Source organism: Ambystoma mexicanum, chromosome 2q (genome assembly GCF_040938575.1).
Source record: "Ambystoma mexicanum isolate Mex_15411 chromosome 2q, UKY_AmexF1_1, whole genome shotgun sequence".
Classification (NCBI taxonomy): domain Eukaryota; kingdom Metazoa; phylum Chordata; class Amphibia; order Caudata; family Ambystomatidae; genus Ambystoma; species Ambystoma mexicanum.
This window is the reverse complement of record NC_090924.1, coordinates 750,606,989-750,622,449: the sequence shown is the minus strand read 5'-3', so window position 1 is coordinate 750,622,449 and position 15,461 is coordinate 750,606,989. Positions and strand designations below refer to the sequence as shown.

The window sequence follows — 15,461 nt, the reverse complement described above, 5'->3', positions numbered from 1 at the left end:
CCAGTTTATGTCCCACTAGGATGAACTGGTAAATATTAGGGAAAAGTCACTGAAAGCCATCGACACCAACCAACACACATTATGCATCCTACTAGTCCTGTGAGTGGGATAATATTATGCTGACCATAGTCAACTGCCAATGCCACTCAATGGGCCTTGGGAAACTGTGTAACATGGGCGAAGCCCTCGCTTTATGATTGATTCCCAATCCACTTCTGCCCTCGAGATTCAATCAGTTGCCTGAGATGCACACTACCGCCTTAAGAAGATTCTTTCCCTCCTAAGTGCAGGCCACAAATAGAACTGGTGCCTGGATTAGTCCTCTTCAGGCTTGGGTTTGTAAAGGTGTGTACTTCGGCATGCCCACAATTTCCACCAACAGTTTACACTGGCACAGAATAAATCAGCACAACAGATTCTGCACATTAAACCCTTGGACCACACTATCCCAGCAATGAAAGGTCTCAGTTGACTTCCTGTTTTAAAGAAACACATTATCAAAGCCCTCTGCATGGCAAAGGAGGCATTTTGAAAAGACAGACCTGAATTGCTCACAGACCTTGACACCCTGTATGTTGCCACGAAGAATCTTAGATCGTCCTCTGCCAGTGATGGCCACTTGAATCTTGAAAAGAAACCTCGTCCCAGGGACCATTCCTTTAGAACAATCGATCTCTCACTTGCAGTTCACCAAAGAACCAGCCAGATGTAGAAAACGAGTTTCCCGTAGCATACCTTGTTGTGATCAAAGCATCCCCCATGACCTCCTGAACTTCGATTGCATAACATGTTAGCACACTCATGACTGCTGCATGCTTTAAGGAATGTTTATGAAGAAAGTGGCAATGGGTAGGGTGCTTGGGTACTCCTTCACCTTCAATCGCAAGGCGCAGGTTTGAGAGAAAACATTGATAATCATATAGGTCTGCAGTAAGCAACTAGACATGGTAAGCTCTGAGAATGCCCAGAACACGTGGATGAAACACATCCTTTGTCTGCCTAGACATCTCTGCTATATATATATATATATCATTTAAACAAGAACACATTGTTTGTAGCTTTCTATGGTTGGCAGATATTGCCATTGTGGTTTCTCTTTCATGAAAACTTCCCACATATTCGATAAATGAGTTAACTTATTCCATTGCTAGTTTATTTTGGTGTTAGTGCTGGATAGATTTTTTTTTAATGGCAGATAGGCATTTATTTCTCTCTGGCTACATTGTTACCAAGGCAACCTTTGTTGTTGCTGGAGGCATTATTGTGGGGACATTTCGTGTCGGATACCATTTTCATAGGCATCAACATCAGCTTTATCTTTGATGAATGCAGGGCGTTTCTCTGGGAGGAATGCCCGCAAATCAACCAATGGTGTGCTGCATAAGCAGGCTTCACCATCAAGGCTTCACTTACTCGTTTATGTGGAAAATAATAGCCTGTTCAGCTTCCAGAGTGCAGTCTGCTCTCTCGTGGGACCAGTCTTATATTCGGTTCAGGAAATCCTATTGTGTGTGACAAAATGCCCAATTGGGCACACCCTAAAAAAAGAGAATGTTTATGTTTAAATGTCCCCGGTGTTAGAGTAAACTATTGCAGTTGTTTGCAGGTCAGACTGGTCCTGTTTCAAACGCATCACAATTATGTCTCACACTGAGCACACTTTATAATAAACAACCTTCACTACAACCATCATTGTCACAGGTGCATCTCCTAGGGCTGGTGTTCTCCCAGAAGGGTTAAAAGTTGCAGGTGCATGTCATGCATATTGACCAGCCAGACTTCCTCAACAATAGAGGCAAAGAATTAGATATGCATTGGGTATTTTACATAGGGCAATGGAATGCAACAGGAGGAGTCATGTGACCATAGACCCTCTGGAGCGCCCTTTTCCAGCTTCGTACACTGCAACATCACTTGTGATCTCTCATTCAGATCTTTCCTTCTAAGCTTAGGATGCACAATACAAATTCTAGGAGAGACACTTGATCAGACCTTGAGCATGTCTGCCCAGGTCAATGGCTTGGTATCAGCATCTGCCTATTATATTAGGCTTCTTTCGCACATTCGCCCAATTTCATCACAAAATGGCTACGAAACGATTGCTCGAGCTATTATCTCTGCTAAAATTGATTATTGAGGTTCCCATCTCATTGGGGTAGCCAAAACAGAACTCTGAAAACTCCAATTGGTACAGAATAGCACCATTAGAGCAATCATGGGTTTATGAAAGTTCGCTCATGTGTCGGAGGTGAGAAGAAAATTGCATTGGCTACCCATTGCAGAGAGAATTTCACCTGTAAGTCTCTTAAAAGATCCTTTCCTGTTTATATTGCCAATAGACCAAAAAATAAACCTGTGGTCACTCCCTTCGCTCAAACTGTGAACAAAACCTGCAAATTCCAAAAACTTCACTGGAACTGGTTAGAAGGGGTGCCTTCTGGGTGGCTGCCCCAGCTAAATGGAATGCCTGCCTTCAGCTCTGAGAAACTGCCCGACACTGGAAGTATTTAAAAAAAACATCAAAATGCACCTACTCAAATAATGGGGAATGACCTCTGTAATTCGATTGGTTGCTATTGGTTGTCTTCGGCACCCGTATGCCTCCGGGCCACTTTGGCTGCGCCTAACAAATAATTGAAAGTAAAAAAGTAAACTTTCATTCACCCGAGAGAAAATTGTTTATTCAGCATCCAATTTGTTTATTTATCTATTTACTGCGTACCGTAGCCCACAGGCATCAGGGTGCACAAAAAGACGCACACACACATAAGACAGACACTTCTGACCTGGGATCCTAATCACGAGTGAGGCTGTTTCAATTGAAAAGCAATGTCTTCAAGCCAATGCTGGCAGCATTTAAAAAGCTTTATTTCCATAAGTACTTTCTGTCTATAATTAACAGTACATGACATATTTTGAGGTTGCCAACCATAAAATAAATTTGGCGTTTCTGAAACATGATGACATTTAATGGTGATCATCTCCTGACATTTGGCATCGGTAGACACAATCCATGACACAGAAAAGCTTCAGGTCTCCAGCATTGCAGCCTTGTGGCTAGAAATAAGGAGCTACATGCAGCTGAAGGCGCTATCAGCACAGGAGATGGAGATGTCAGCTCTATGAGGTCTTTCTGAACACCAACATTTAGAATCAATACACCTCTTGCACTAAGCTATTGCTTCATTTTCTAGTTTAATGAGACTAGAAACAAGTCTGTAATGTTAATATATCCCAGGAAGTAATAAAGGTGTGGTAAGAAATATCAATTCAGACAATAATTAAGATTCGACTTCCAATGTAGTTGAAAAAAACAAATGAATAACCAGCCACACTCCAATCCCACCACAAACAAAATGAAAACATCATCATGGAAAACAGAGACCAATCCCATAGCAAACACACAAAGAACAATAACGAAAAACAATACCGTTTAAGATAAGACCAAGAACAATAACGAAAAACAATACCATTTAAGATAAGGGGGGGATTCCCCTAATAACTTCCCACAATGTGTTTTTTTTAATAGAATAAAATTAATCACAGCAACGAATACACAGGATGTCAAATCCATGTTCTGACTTGGTAATGGGTTAACATGCTGCGCTTTTCTTTCTCAAACAGCTGTTCAGTTTATTATGTCCACTTCCATAGGGCAGCAGACATTGAGGAGCATTTTTAAAAATGTAATGTTTTTTTCATTAGAGCAAGTAAATATAGCTTGTTCTTCTGAGAGAAGGATGACTGGTACATTTCTTTGTTTACACCTTATTCTGTCTGCCTAACAGTAACTATTTGGCATTTTAATGCACAGCATCACTCTGACCCTGCATCGTTCAATAGAAAGCAGCACATGGGATCAGATAATACCATAGAGCATCCCTCAAGAGAGGGCCGTGGACAAATCTGCATAACAGTAGCTTTTGTTTCTGTTGCTGCCAGTTTTTTTTTATAAAAGGCTTGGCCATTGACAAATGAATTGGCAGTTCGATGAATTGGCTAAAATTGTAGAGCGCGGCTGCTAAAATTGTTTAAACAATTTACATTTCTGGTTATCGACTGTGGATTTATCTTCCTTTCAGATGAAGATTTCTGATTCTTTCTAAAGTTTGAATTGTCATTTTAATAATATATAACACTATTTATGAAGTATTGCATTTGATGTTGATCCCAAGTGTTTGATGGATTTTCATGTGAAGAAACATATGATGATGATGAATTAATGAATGGATTTCAAACTCATACAAAAACACCTATTTCCAATCTGGAAATGATTGCACTGACCAAATGAGCTTTAAAAATACTAATGGGGCCACCAATTGGGCACTCAATTCTGGAAGCACCTTTGAACCACATTTGGATATCACAAAGCTGTCCAAAAAGTCTTCAGAACCATTGGCATCACAGCTGATGAGCTTCCATATGAATTGGTTATCATCATCTTGTGACTGAAATCCGGCTCTCAGTTTGCTGAAGTAAATCCTGCAGTGGAAGGACACACATTTTAAAAGGTTAAGGGGTCAGACAGCATTCCTGATGCACTCCATGTACACTGGTTCGAGGGTCCCCTTTTCACCATCTCTGTGATTCCCTATTGCGTGCATACAGTAGTTCATTTGATCACATAGTGCATATAGCTAAATAGATCTCTGTAGTGGTTATTAACTCTTGGGATAGTGCACTTACCAGGCTTCACCTTGGGAAATAACTTGGGGAGGGGAATGCCTTCTGACAAATGGCCTTCTCATTGTCTATAATGCTTGCTCCCAACCTACATCAATGTGCATCATTCGGATAGCTGAAATATTCTAAACCATTTTTTCATGAGAACATAGGACACCTTGGCAAACCCTGTCGGTACACCTGCGGTAGGCAGCATGCTCCTTAGCCAGAGGTGTTCTATTTTAGCCCATATCTTAATGTTCTTGTTGTCTGAGAGAGATGCGCTACATCATGTCCAGGTGATGCTCTTTATATACTGTACAGAGAGATGTATATTTAAGTACAATATAATGGGGGGCGGTGTGTTATGGTCATAGAGGCTGACAGTATTTGTGTTAACACACATATGTCTGCTTAGATGTAGTGGAGTTGGGCAAAGATAACACATCATTCCAATAGACCTGCACCTCCGCCCTTCTGTTTGAGGCCTGAAACACAAATATCATTTCAATCTTGGTGAATGACCAAGGGCCATCCATTTAGCAATATGGATGACTGGCCATGATATGACTACCAATGCGTGTGCCCTCACAAATACCTAGATCTATGTGATTATTACAGCACAGAAAACCTTGAGTCTGAAAAAATTATATTTGAAATGTGCGGCGCCCAATAATAACATAGATCACTGCTGCCTGCCATCCCTCTACCCTCCACCCTTATACGCCTATATCGTACCTGCAGCGCACTTACATGATCTGCTTTCTCGCAGCTCTCTACCTGCAACGCGAGTTCCGCCACCCCATTGTGGGGCGGAACTTCTTCCACGGGGTCTGTTTTTCTTGTTATTTTTTTCTACTTTCCTTTCCGTCCACTTCCCTTGTTATGGAAGCAGGGGACAGCCCCACAGCCCCCGAATTGCCATAATGCTGCTCAAGGGGAGCAGGGACACCTTTGCAAAACACCCACTCCTCTTGTTCGACATTTGGAGAATTTGTAATTTTTTCTCATGCACGTTCACCTTTTATTTGTCAAAATGTTCGGGGTAAATGAAACACATTCTGTGTGTCAAGATGGGAATATGTAAATGGTCCCACATTGGCTTAGGCCCCATCTAAAGTGTTGCTGAAGTAGAGCTAAGCAGGTCAGCCATGAATCCACATAGCCTTTCCATAGCTGACCTGGCTTGCAGTATTGACACTTTTACGATACCAATTTGATGTGGTTTCATTGTGTACTGGTTAAACAACCATCCTTAGACAACATAACCAAATATTCATTCTAAAAACATAAAATGACACTGAATGTACATAAAACATTTGACTACAACCTTTCCCAGATAAAACAATTAATCATGATATTGACCATTTTACAAAATTAAAAATAATGTCTTGGTTCATAATTTAAAATCAAGTATATCAGCTTAAGCATTGCTAATATCAGTTATACTTGTTTACCAGCCAGCAAAAGCTTCCAGAAAATCTCTGTTTGCATTAATTCATATCTATTCACAAACTGTTGCCATCTCAATTCATTAAAAATTGACAATATAAACATAAGTGAGACAAGGTTTCAATGTAAAACTGATTTAAACACAATCTGCAAAAGAAATTTGATTTTTTCCAAGTCTCACCACCTCAATTGTATATTTTGAAAGAAGGTTCAATCTAAAGCACAAAAGGCAAAGGCGCCATTTTTCACTTGGGAATCTTTCGAAGTATTTCAGGAGTAACCCCAATTTCTTCTCCAAAGCAGCATTCTTTTTTTTAATACCACATTTTATTGGTTTTTTGGAAACACAAAACATACAGCCCCACACAGTGGGGTAAACAAAACTTCCCATACCCGCCCGCCAACAACTCCCCGCTGTGGTCCCTTACCAACGAGCTGCAAAACATGCCACAACATTTTGTCCCTTTTGCATTACACCCACCAGTCCATCTGCAAGTCTCTGGATAGCGTACCAGTACAATATTATAAATTACTTTTAGTGCGCCTCTTCCCAACTTTGCCATATTTTTTGCTCTTTTTCTGGGCACCCCCTGGCAGTATAGACTCTCTTTTCCATAACGATGCAGATATCCACGTCAGTGATCCATTGTTCAAGGCTCGGTGGCCTCTCGGAGCCCAAAGGTTGTGCTATGTTCCTTTTAAGTAGCGCAGTGGTGGTAGATAAGAGCGCTCCCTCATACCTCATTAGATCAGTGTCTCCTTCTATCCCCAGCAATAATTGCTTTGGATTTGCAAGTATCCTCTTGCCCATTACCCTTGACAGTTCTTCACAGCACTGTTGCCTGTATTGTTGAATGATGGCACAGTCCCACAGGATATGATAATAGGAGCCTTCCTCCCTCTTACATCGCAAACAGTATGGATTTGTAGCCTTTCCCCACTTGAACAGTGCCACCCTTGGGTAATAAATCCTATGTTGTATCTTCAGTTGAATTAATCTAAGCCTGGAGGAGATAGTTGATTCTCTGGGGTACATCAGCACAGTCACCCATTCCTCTGGGAGTATATCACTTACCTCGCTCTCCCACTTGGGTTTCAGGCTCGACAGCTCTTTCATAGCAAAGGAGTTAATAGCACTGTACATAGTCGATGTGACTTTCTGTTTATGCAGTTCTGGGAATACATTATGTTCTAGTGAAGAGTAATCAGGTATGCCACTCAATTCAGGGAGATGGGCCTGCAATGCATGTTTGAGCTGGATATAGTGGTATTGTTCATTGGGAGGGAGTGCAAAGGTGGCAGCTAGATCCGCAAATGCTATTATTACATTTTCTTTCATCACATCGCCAATTTTCGTAATACCAAGATGGGCCCATGCCTGCCATTTAGGGAGTTTGTTCACCTCCGGGAGATGTCTGTTTTTCCAGAGTGGTTGTGCTAGAGTTAGTTTTTTATCCCAACCTAGGTATTTATGTGTATCTGCCCAGACTAGGGTTATATTCGACAACATGGATGGGTCAGCGGGTCGCTCTTTTTTCTGGTAGAGGAGGCTCATGATGGGTCTTTCTTGTGCGTCGGTGTCTAGTATTATGTTATGCCGTAGAGTGGTATCCCCATGCAGTTTGTCATTCACTATTGCCATTTGACTGGCCCAGTAATAGGTCTGTAGCCGGGGGAGCCCAATCCCACCCTCCCATATGGATCTCTGTAGGGTAGTAAGTGCCATTCATGGGTGCCCACCTTTCCATAACAACTTCCTAAGTGTTTGATCTATCTTATGGAACTCACTAGGTGCTATTGATAGTGGTGCATTTTGTAGCACGTAGAGAAAACGAGGGAGGGCCATCATTTTGAAGAGTGCCGCGCGTCCCAGTAATGTGAGTGGTAGGGACAACCAGTGGCGAACATCATCCTTGAACCTGGTCGCCACTGGATGTAAGTTTTTCCCCAGTTAGTTTGTGTGTGATTTGTATAGCGAGGTATCTGAATTGTTCCCTTTCAATACGGTAGGGGCACACATCTGGTATCTCAATGTCTATATGCTTCACCGGTAATAGTATGGACTTTGACCAGTTGACGCGGAGTCCGCTGAAGGCGCCATATCTCTCTAGTAAATGCGACACAACGGGGCAGGAAACTCGCGGGTCCGCCAGATAAATTAACAGATCATCCGCGTATAAAGACACTCTGTCTTCCCAGCCGTCCGCCCACCTGAAGCCACTCCATGTTTGCGTGGATCTTAACAGGATTGCAAAAGGTTTGATTGCTAACGCAAAAATCAAAGCTGACAGGGGGCAGCCTTGTCGTGTGCCCCTACCTAGCTGGAAGGGTTCGGAAATATACCCATTCACTCTTGTTACTGCTACTGGAAGGTGGTATAGTAGTTTAACCCAACTCATGAAGTAAGGGCCTTTGCCCATTTGTCGCATAATTACCCAAATTGCCTTCCAGTGCACAGAGTCGAAAGCCTTCTCGAAATCTATGGACAGTAGGGCTAGGGGGTTTGGTAGCTCATGTGTTTTTTCTAGTGCTGTTTGTAATCTATATATATTTTGCCTGATGGATCTTTGTGGCATAAATCCGCATTGGTCCAGGTGCACTATTGTGTGTACGACACGCTGCAGCCGATTGGCCAGTACTTTCGCCAGTATTTTGGCCTCACAGTTTATAAGAGAGATGGGTCTGTAGGAACTGCACTTGTCAGGTGGCTTATCTGCTTTGGGCAAGACTATTATTGTAGCTTTTCTGAGGTCTGGGGGCGGCAACCCTGCGAGCGCGGGTGTTGAAAGAGGCGCAGTAGTTGTGGAGAGATTATGTTTGCACCTATTTTCTTCCATATTTCAACAGGAAAACCGTTCGGGTCTGGGGTCTTCCCTGACTGAAGTTCTGACATTGCACAGGTTACTTCTTCCTCTGTGATTTCTTGTTCTAGTAGGACCGCCTGTTGCTCGTCTAGGGTAGGAAGGGTAATTTTTTCTAATATATCAGTCGGTGGCAGTGCAAGTGGTTCACTGTACAGTTCAGCGTAATATTTAGCAAATCCCTCCGCTATGTCCTGATCTGTTACTAGCGGATCTGGCTCTTCTGTCGTTAGTTTCATAACTTGACTGAGGCCTAAGTCCCTGCGCTCCAACCATGCCAGAATTTTCCCCGCCTTGTCCCCAGTTTCATATATTTTCGCTCGCATTGCTGCATGCGCTTGTTTTGCATTCTCTAAGGCTATGTGCTGTAGCTGTTTCTGTGCTAACTGCAGTGCACGTTGTGTCTCGGGTAGGTCATGGACCTGGTGAGCAGATTCTGAATTCCGTACCTTGGCTTCAGCTGCACGTATAGCTTCAAGGTGTTTTTTCTTGTGGGCTGCAGTCCAGGCTATGATTTCACCCCTCAATACTGCTTTTAGTGCCTCCCATAGCGTTGTTGGGCTGTCCAAAGAGTCAGTATTTATTTCAAAGTATGTTTCGGTAACTTTTTGTATGTGTTCCACCAGTTCGGGAAACCACAGGTAATAACCATTCAGTCTCCAAATGGGTGGGGGGAGTGGTCTGCTGGTCTTAATCGTTAACATGAGTGGGGAATGATCTGAAATACCTCTGGGGAGCAGTTACACGCCTCATGTATGTTACACATTGGTAAGAAGAAGTAATCCAACCTGGATAACGAGGCATGTGCGCCGGAGTGGTAAGAATATTCTCTTGTATTGGGATGTAGGGATCTCCATGCATCATATAACCCTAGTGCATTGGTAAATGTGGCGAGTTTAGTGCATATATCTGGGTTTCTGGATCGTACATGTGTCCTATCCAACTCTGTGTTCATGACTTCGTTAAAGTCTCCTCCAATCAACGTGAGGCCTTCAGTGTTGTCAACAAGTAGTGGTTTAATATTGTTAGTCAGGGGGTTAGGGGGTTAGGTGGTGCATATACAGCGATCATAGAGATGGTGCGTTCCCACAGGGTTCCTATCGTGTGTACATATCTCCCTCCCTGGTCCTGGGTGACTGCAGTGGGGCTATAGGGGAGTCTTTTGTGTACTAGGATCAATACCCCACGTGATCCCATGGTGAATACGGCATGAAAGGCTTGTCGGTAGTTTGTGTGACTAAACAGTGTGCATCTTGTGCCCGCCAGATGTGTCTCTGTTAAGAAGGCCACATCCTGTGAGTGACAGTTCAGTGCTTGTAGGACTAGGCGTCTTTTAATACTATTTCCGAGCCCGTTAACGTTCCATGTCATCACCCGGATGGCTCTGCTTTTATCTACATTGGTGTTCTGCGCCATGTAACTTGTGCATGTGTGGTGTCAATATATTGTATATCTAAGAGTGTTCCATGATCCACCAACCCGGATCGGAGTTGAGCTGGGCCGTACATCTGTTGGTTCAGTGTCGGGACTCGTTTGCTCTTTCATTCCATGCGGGTCAAACGCGAGGGAGTTATTCGCATGTACTTCTTGAACTTGGTGTAGCTTTTAGCATAACAACTCACACCCTCCAACCCCCACCCTATACTCCACCCAACCTGAAGCATCTGTCGCCCAATACAACAATCAAACACCCTGTCAAACAGACAGGTAACTCATTAACTAATAACCATTACCCAAGTCTCTGTGCTTCAGCTTTAACCAATCTCCAACTGTCTTACTTTGGTTGTTCCGTTGCCAAACTGACTGTTCGTGGTCACAGTCTAAATTTAAGTTCAAGTTCCTGGGAGGTGGCCTCAGGCGGCCGCCGTTGCTATGTTGTTTTCGTGATGTTATTTGTGGTTCGGAGTAAGAGTGCATCATCCTGGCTGGTGCTCGGCGGGCTCCACTGCTTGTTCTAGAGCCACTGGTTCCATGTCCACCGGGGGTCTCCGGGCGAAGCTGGCATCTATTTTCCTGTCTCCTTGGTCGCGCCGACCAGTCGCCCTCAATGTGGGTCCCGCCCATTTCCAGGCCTCCTGAGGGTCAGTGAAGTGTGTGGTCGTACCTTTATGATATATCTTGAGCTGAGCTGGAAATAGCAGTCCGAATTTCACTTTCATGAGGAATAGCTGCCGCTTCAGTAGTTCAAATGATTGTCTTGCGTGTTGCACTTCTTTCATGTAATCTGGGAAGAAGGCTATCCGGGAGCCATTATAAGTGATCGTTCCCTTCGCACGGGCCATCTGGAGCAGCACATCCCTATCACGATAATTAAGGAGCTTAGCAATTACAGTCCTGGGTGGTATTCCTGGAATGGGCTTGCCAGAAGGTATCCTGTGAGCGCGTTCTACTGAGAAAAATTCGGAAAAGGAATGAGGGTCATAGATGTCCGCTAGCCACTGTTCCAAGAACAGTTCCATGCTCGGTCCCTCCGTTCCCTCTGGAATTCCGAGGATACCCACGTTGTTGCGGCGAGACCTGCCCTCGCCCTCATCCACTCTGGCCTCCAGGGTCTTCAACCAGTGCAGTGTCTGTGACAATTGTTGGTTGATATTGCTAATATTGTCCTCTGTACCTGAGATGCGTTGTTCCGCTTCCCCCATGCGAGAGGTGAGTTTTTGCAGGCCGTGGCGGAGGAAGGACACATCCGCCGCTATACTGTCTATTTTCATTTCCATGGAGGTGCGGGAACTCGCAATGGCCGCCATTACGTCTTTCAGAGAAAGGGTGTCCTCCGCGTCTGGAGAGTTTCCTAGCGGTGCTTGATCCGTCGGTTGAGATGTCGTGGCGAAGGCATATTGGTCCATTCTACTTTGTATGCTCGATTTCCACGGTTTGTCTTTCCCCATTCTGTAGCGTGGGAGGTGGCAGTATAGTGTGTGGAAGTTTGCTCTATTAAGCTCTTTAACTGATTTCACAGGTATCACTTAGATATGCGATTGCTATGCTGGTTGAAATGTGCCGCCGCGCCCCCGCAAGGGGCCTCCTGTGAGTCCGCTTTGACAGTGTCTGGTCCGAATGCACTACCCCTGTGCCTGCACACCTTGACTGGGGCGAAGTGGGTTTAACGCTTCGTGGTTCGCTTCCATGCCTGTTTTGCTTCTCGTAACTGCCGGGGTAGGAGTTGTGTTTGAGTTCTTTCAGGAGTCTCCCTGCAGGCCCCGGTTCCGGATCTATTGTTGCTTCTGTGCCCAGTCCGTGGAATGCAGATTTTCTCCAGTTCCCCTCGCGGGGGCGGGAGGCGACGACAGGATCGTCCGTGGGTCGCAAAGCCAGTGCAACTCACGGGGGGAGGCTGCTTCACGCCAACTTGAGTCTCTTGCCTCGTCCCCAGCGCGAAGTCCCAGCTGCACCGCCAATCCAACGGCGAGCCGCTACTCCAACGAGGTTGAGGGGTGCGGGGGGAGAGAAGTCGAAAGGATGTTCTCCGGTCCGGAGGATCGCGCACTCCAGCTGGGGGGAGGGGGGATCCGTCCGTTCCCTCTCTGAACAGCGTCCCTTCCTACCTTCTTTCTGGGAGGCACACGCAGCGCTGTGCCGTTCGCTCTGCGTATCACCCGCCACTCCCGCTGCTCCCTGCGTCTCTCCCTCCGTCCTGCACCGCACTTCCGCACATGTTGCCTGCTTCCTCGGTGTTGGGCACACTAACCGGGCGACAGCACAGCCACGTTCCTAGCCCTTACGTGGACGCCACAGCTCTCTCCTGCAGCTCCACTAAGTCGCGGCGGTCATCTTGGTTTCACGCTTTCGCGTCCGATCAGGTTTCGTTATTGTCGAATATCTCGGTAAGAGGCTGGCTTTCTGCTTTCCAGCTTCGTGTGCCTGTGCCACACCTTATCCTCTTCACCACAGATGTGTTTGGAGCCAAAAATGTTCCATCGAAAAAAGGATGTTTAAACAGGATTTCGTCGGCGGCTGCTGGAGCTCCACAGACTCACGTCCTGCCTGCTCGCATGCTGGCCACGCCCCTCTCCCAAAGCAGTATTCTTAACCAATTAATTTGTAACTACACACAGCTTCCCTGGATGCATCCAATATGGGGTCAGAGTTTTTACACTCACTAACACTGGGTTAGAAATTAGAACTGCTGTCATCATCCTCAATCTGTAAACTAACTTGTGTATTTTGCATTGTTCTTAAACAGTATTTGTTGAAGCTGTTCATACAATGACAGGCTTGGTGGATTTATTATCTTCATATAAACCTGTAACATCCGCCATTTATCTATGGCAGAAAGTAATGATACTCCAGTTCACATCTGATAAGACTCATGGGCACCCAAGTAGGTAAGACAATAATTGATCTACACAATAATCCTTCCAATTTGTACAGAAATGTACCTTCCCCAATGTCTTTAAACTCTGGGTCGTAATTAAGGGTGGGCATTATTTTGTTCTTTTAGTAATTAAGGACCGGAAGCAACGAAAACTGCCCATATTTAAAGTTGATTCTTTTTAACTGTGCAATAAAGCTGGCAATAGATAGAATTATTAATTGGTCTCTTACTAATCGAGAGACCTAAAAAGGTTAGTTGTTCAGCTATTCCAAGTTTAAGAGTATGAATTTTCCACCCAAATGTATCGGCCTTCTTACGATCTGAGGACTTAATTACATTTAACTTCAAGATGTTTATCACTAAATCATGTTCATCCGCGATTGTGTAAAATCTACCCAGCAAACACTGGAGTCCAATATGGGTTGAGTCCAACAATATTAAATCTTCAACGTATGCTAGGCATCACAAATTCTGATGGCCAATCCTATGTAGATAAAAGCGTTCTTCCCCCAGGCTCTCTACAAGGTCATAGAGGTACAGGAAAAACAGGTAAGGAGCCAAACCTCATCCCTGCCTGAGTCCCCCGAATGTCTCAACCTTGGCAAACAGACTAACCCTGTTATTAAGATGAACCTGCATTTTAGTATTTTTATCTAATTAGAATGGCGACCAAATGGTATACCCCAATTCATTCTCCAGCTTTTTCCACAGCTTAGTGCAATTAACACTGTTGAATGCTCTTGACAAATCGATGCATGGTGCAAGGACTGCTGGAGCTCCGACTTTGATTTCTTAAGCAGAGTTTCTATGTATCCAACCTTGATGTTACGCCCCATAAGTATGTTTACACATACAACTCCTCAATGACTCCATCTAGAATGGGAGTGTACAATTTTTAAAAACATCTGGACCCATTTGACTAAAAAATCATGTTAATTTGATGGTACCTTTGACTGACAGACTCTATTGAAAAGTTCCCAATTGTCTGCTTGCTTATTTACCAGGACCTTAAGAATAAACTCACAGCCTTGTCGTAGGATTAGATGTTTATCATTCTTTTGCCAGTTTTATAGTTTTTCTAGCACTGTTTAACTTCTTTGTCCTACCTGGTCATATATATATATATATATATATATATATTTATTACAATCGTTACATGCCCAGACCCGGAGGTATCACGGCGAGGTTACAGACAGCTTAGAAAAAAGGTAACTACAGTAATATCCAATATAGACAATCGTGAACAATATACAGTGATTTACATTTATACAGCGTTGCTAAATTCATTCGTACAATATATACATTCTTGCCATGAATACATGCAGGCAGTGTGTGACAGTATTTGCAGTTAATAGGATGTGAGTATTATTGATATTGGTTGAATAGACACGTTTTTAGCAGTTTTTTAAAGGCTATGAGTGAGCCTTCTTTTTTGATGCTGATTGGGAGGGAGTTCCAATGTTTGGGGGCTAGGCATTGGAAGCTGCTGCCCCCGGCTCTGGATTTGCTATAATGGGCTGTTGTCATTAACAATTGGTTATTAGATCTGAGCCCTCGGGCATGTTCTTTTCTCACAATGGCTTTGTTCAGGTAGATGGGTGCTTTTTCGTGATGGCATTTGAATGTGATGCTTAAGGTTTTGAAAATGATTCTAGCTTTGATGGGTAGCCAATGGGTGTCTCTACTTATTTTGGAGATGTGGTCGAATTTTTTTATGCCTAGGGCAGCTCGTAATGCTTTGTATTGTATGAGTTGGAGTTTGTTAAGGTTGGAATTAGAGGTTCCAAGTAGGAGGACATTACAATAATCGAGCTTGGTATCATCTACACAACATTTCTCAAGTTACATATTAACTCACATAGTTAGCTTGAACTAGGGGATCAACAATATTTGGCTGGGGAAAAAGCATATTTTTATCTTTATCCATAAAGAGATTTTAAAAAGCATGAAGTGAAAAGTGTTCTTGCCTAGCTTCTATACCTAAGCAGTGGAAAAGTAAAGATAAACATCTAATATACTATGTAATTTCACGCAACCAAATTAGCCAATCCAGTGCTTTGTTAACCAATTCATTTGTTGGTACTCAGGCAAGATCAATACATTCGATAATATTGTCAAAGGTGGCTATTAACAGATTGCGGTCTCTCAACAGTGACTCTGCTACCAGAGCT

General features: G+C 43.8%; 1 protein-coding gene across 2 annotated transcripts in view; it reads left to right on the top strand.

Annotated features, from left to right (window-relative positions):
* The window catches only part of PTPRN2 (protein tyrosine phosphatase receptor type N2), a 3,479,756-nt gene that overhangs the window by 1,808,555 nt on the left and 1,655,740 nt on the right, over positions 1-15,461 (top strand). The window lies entirely within an intron of this gene.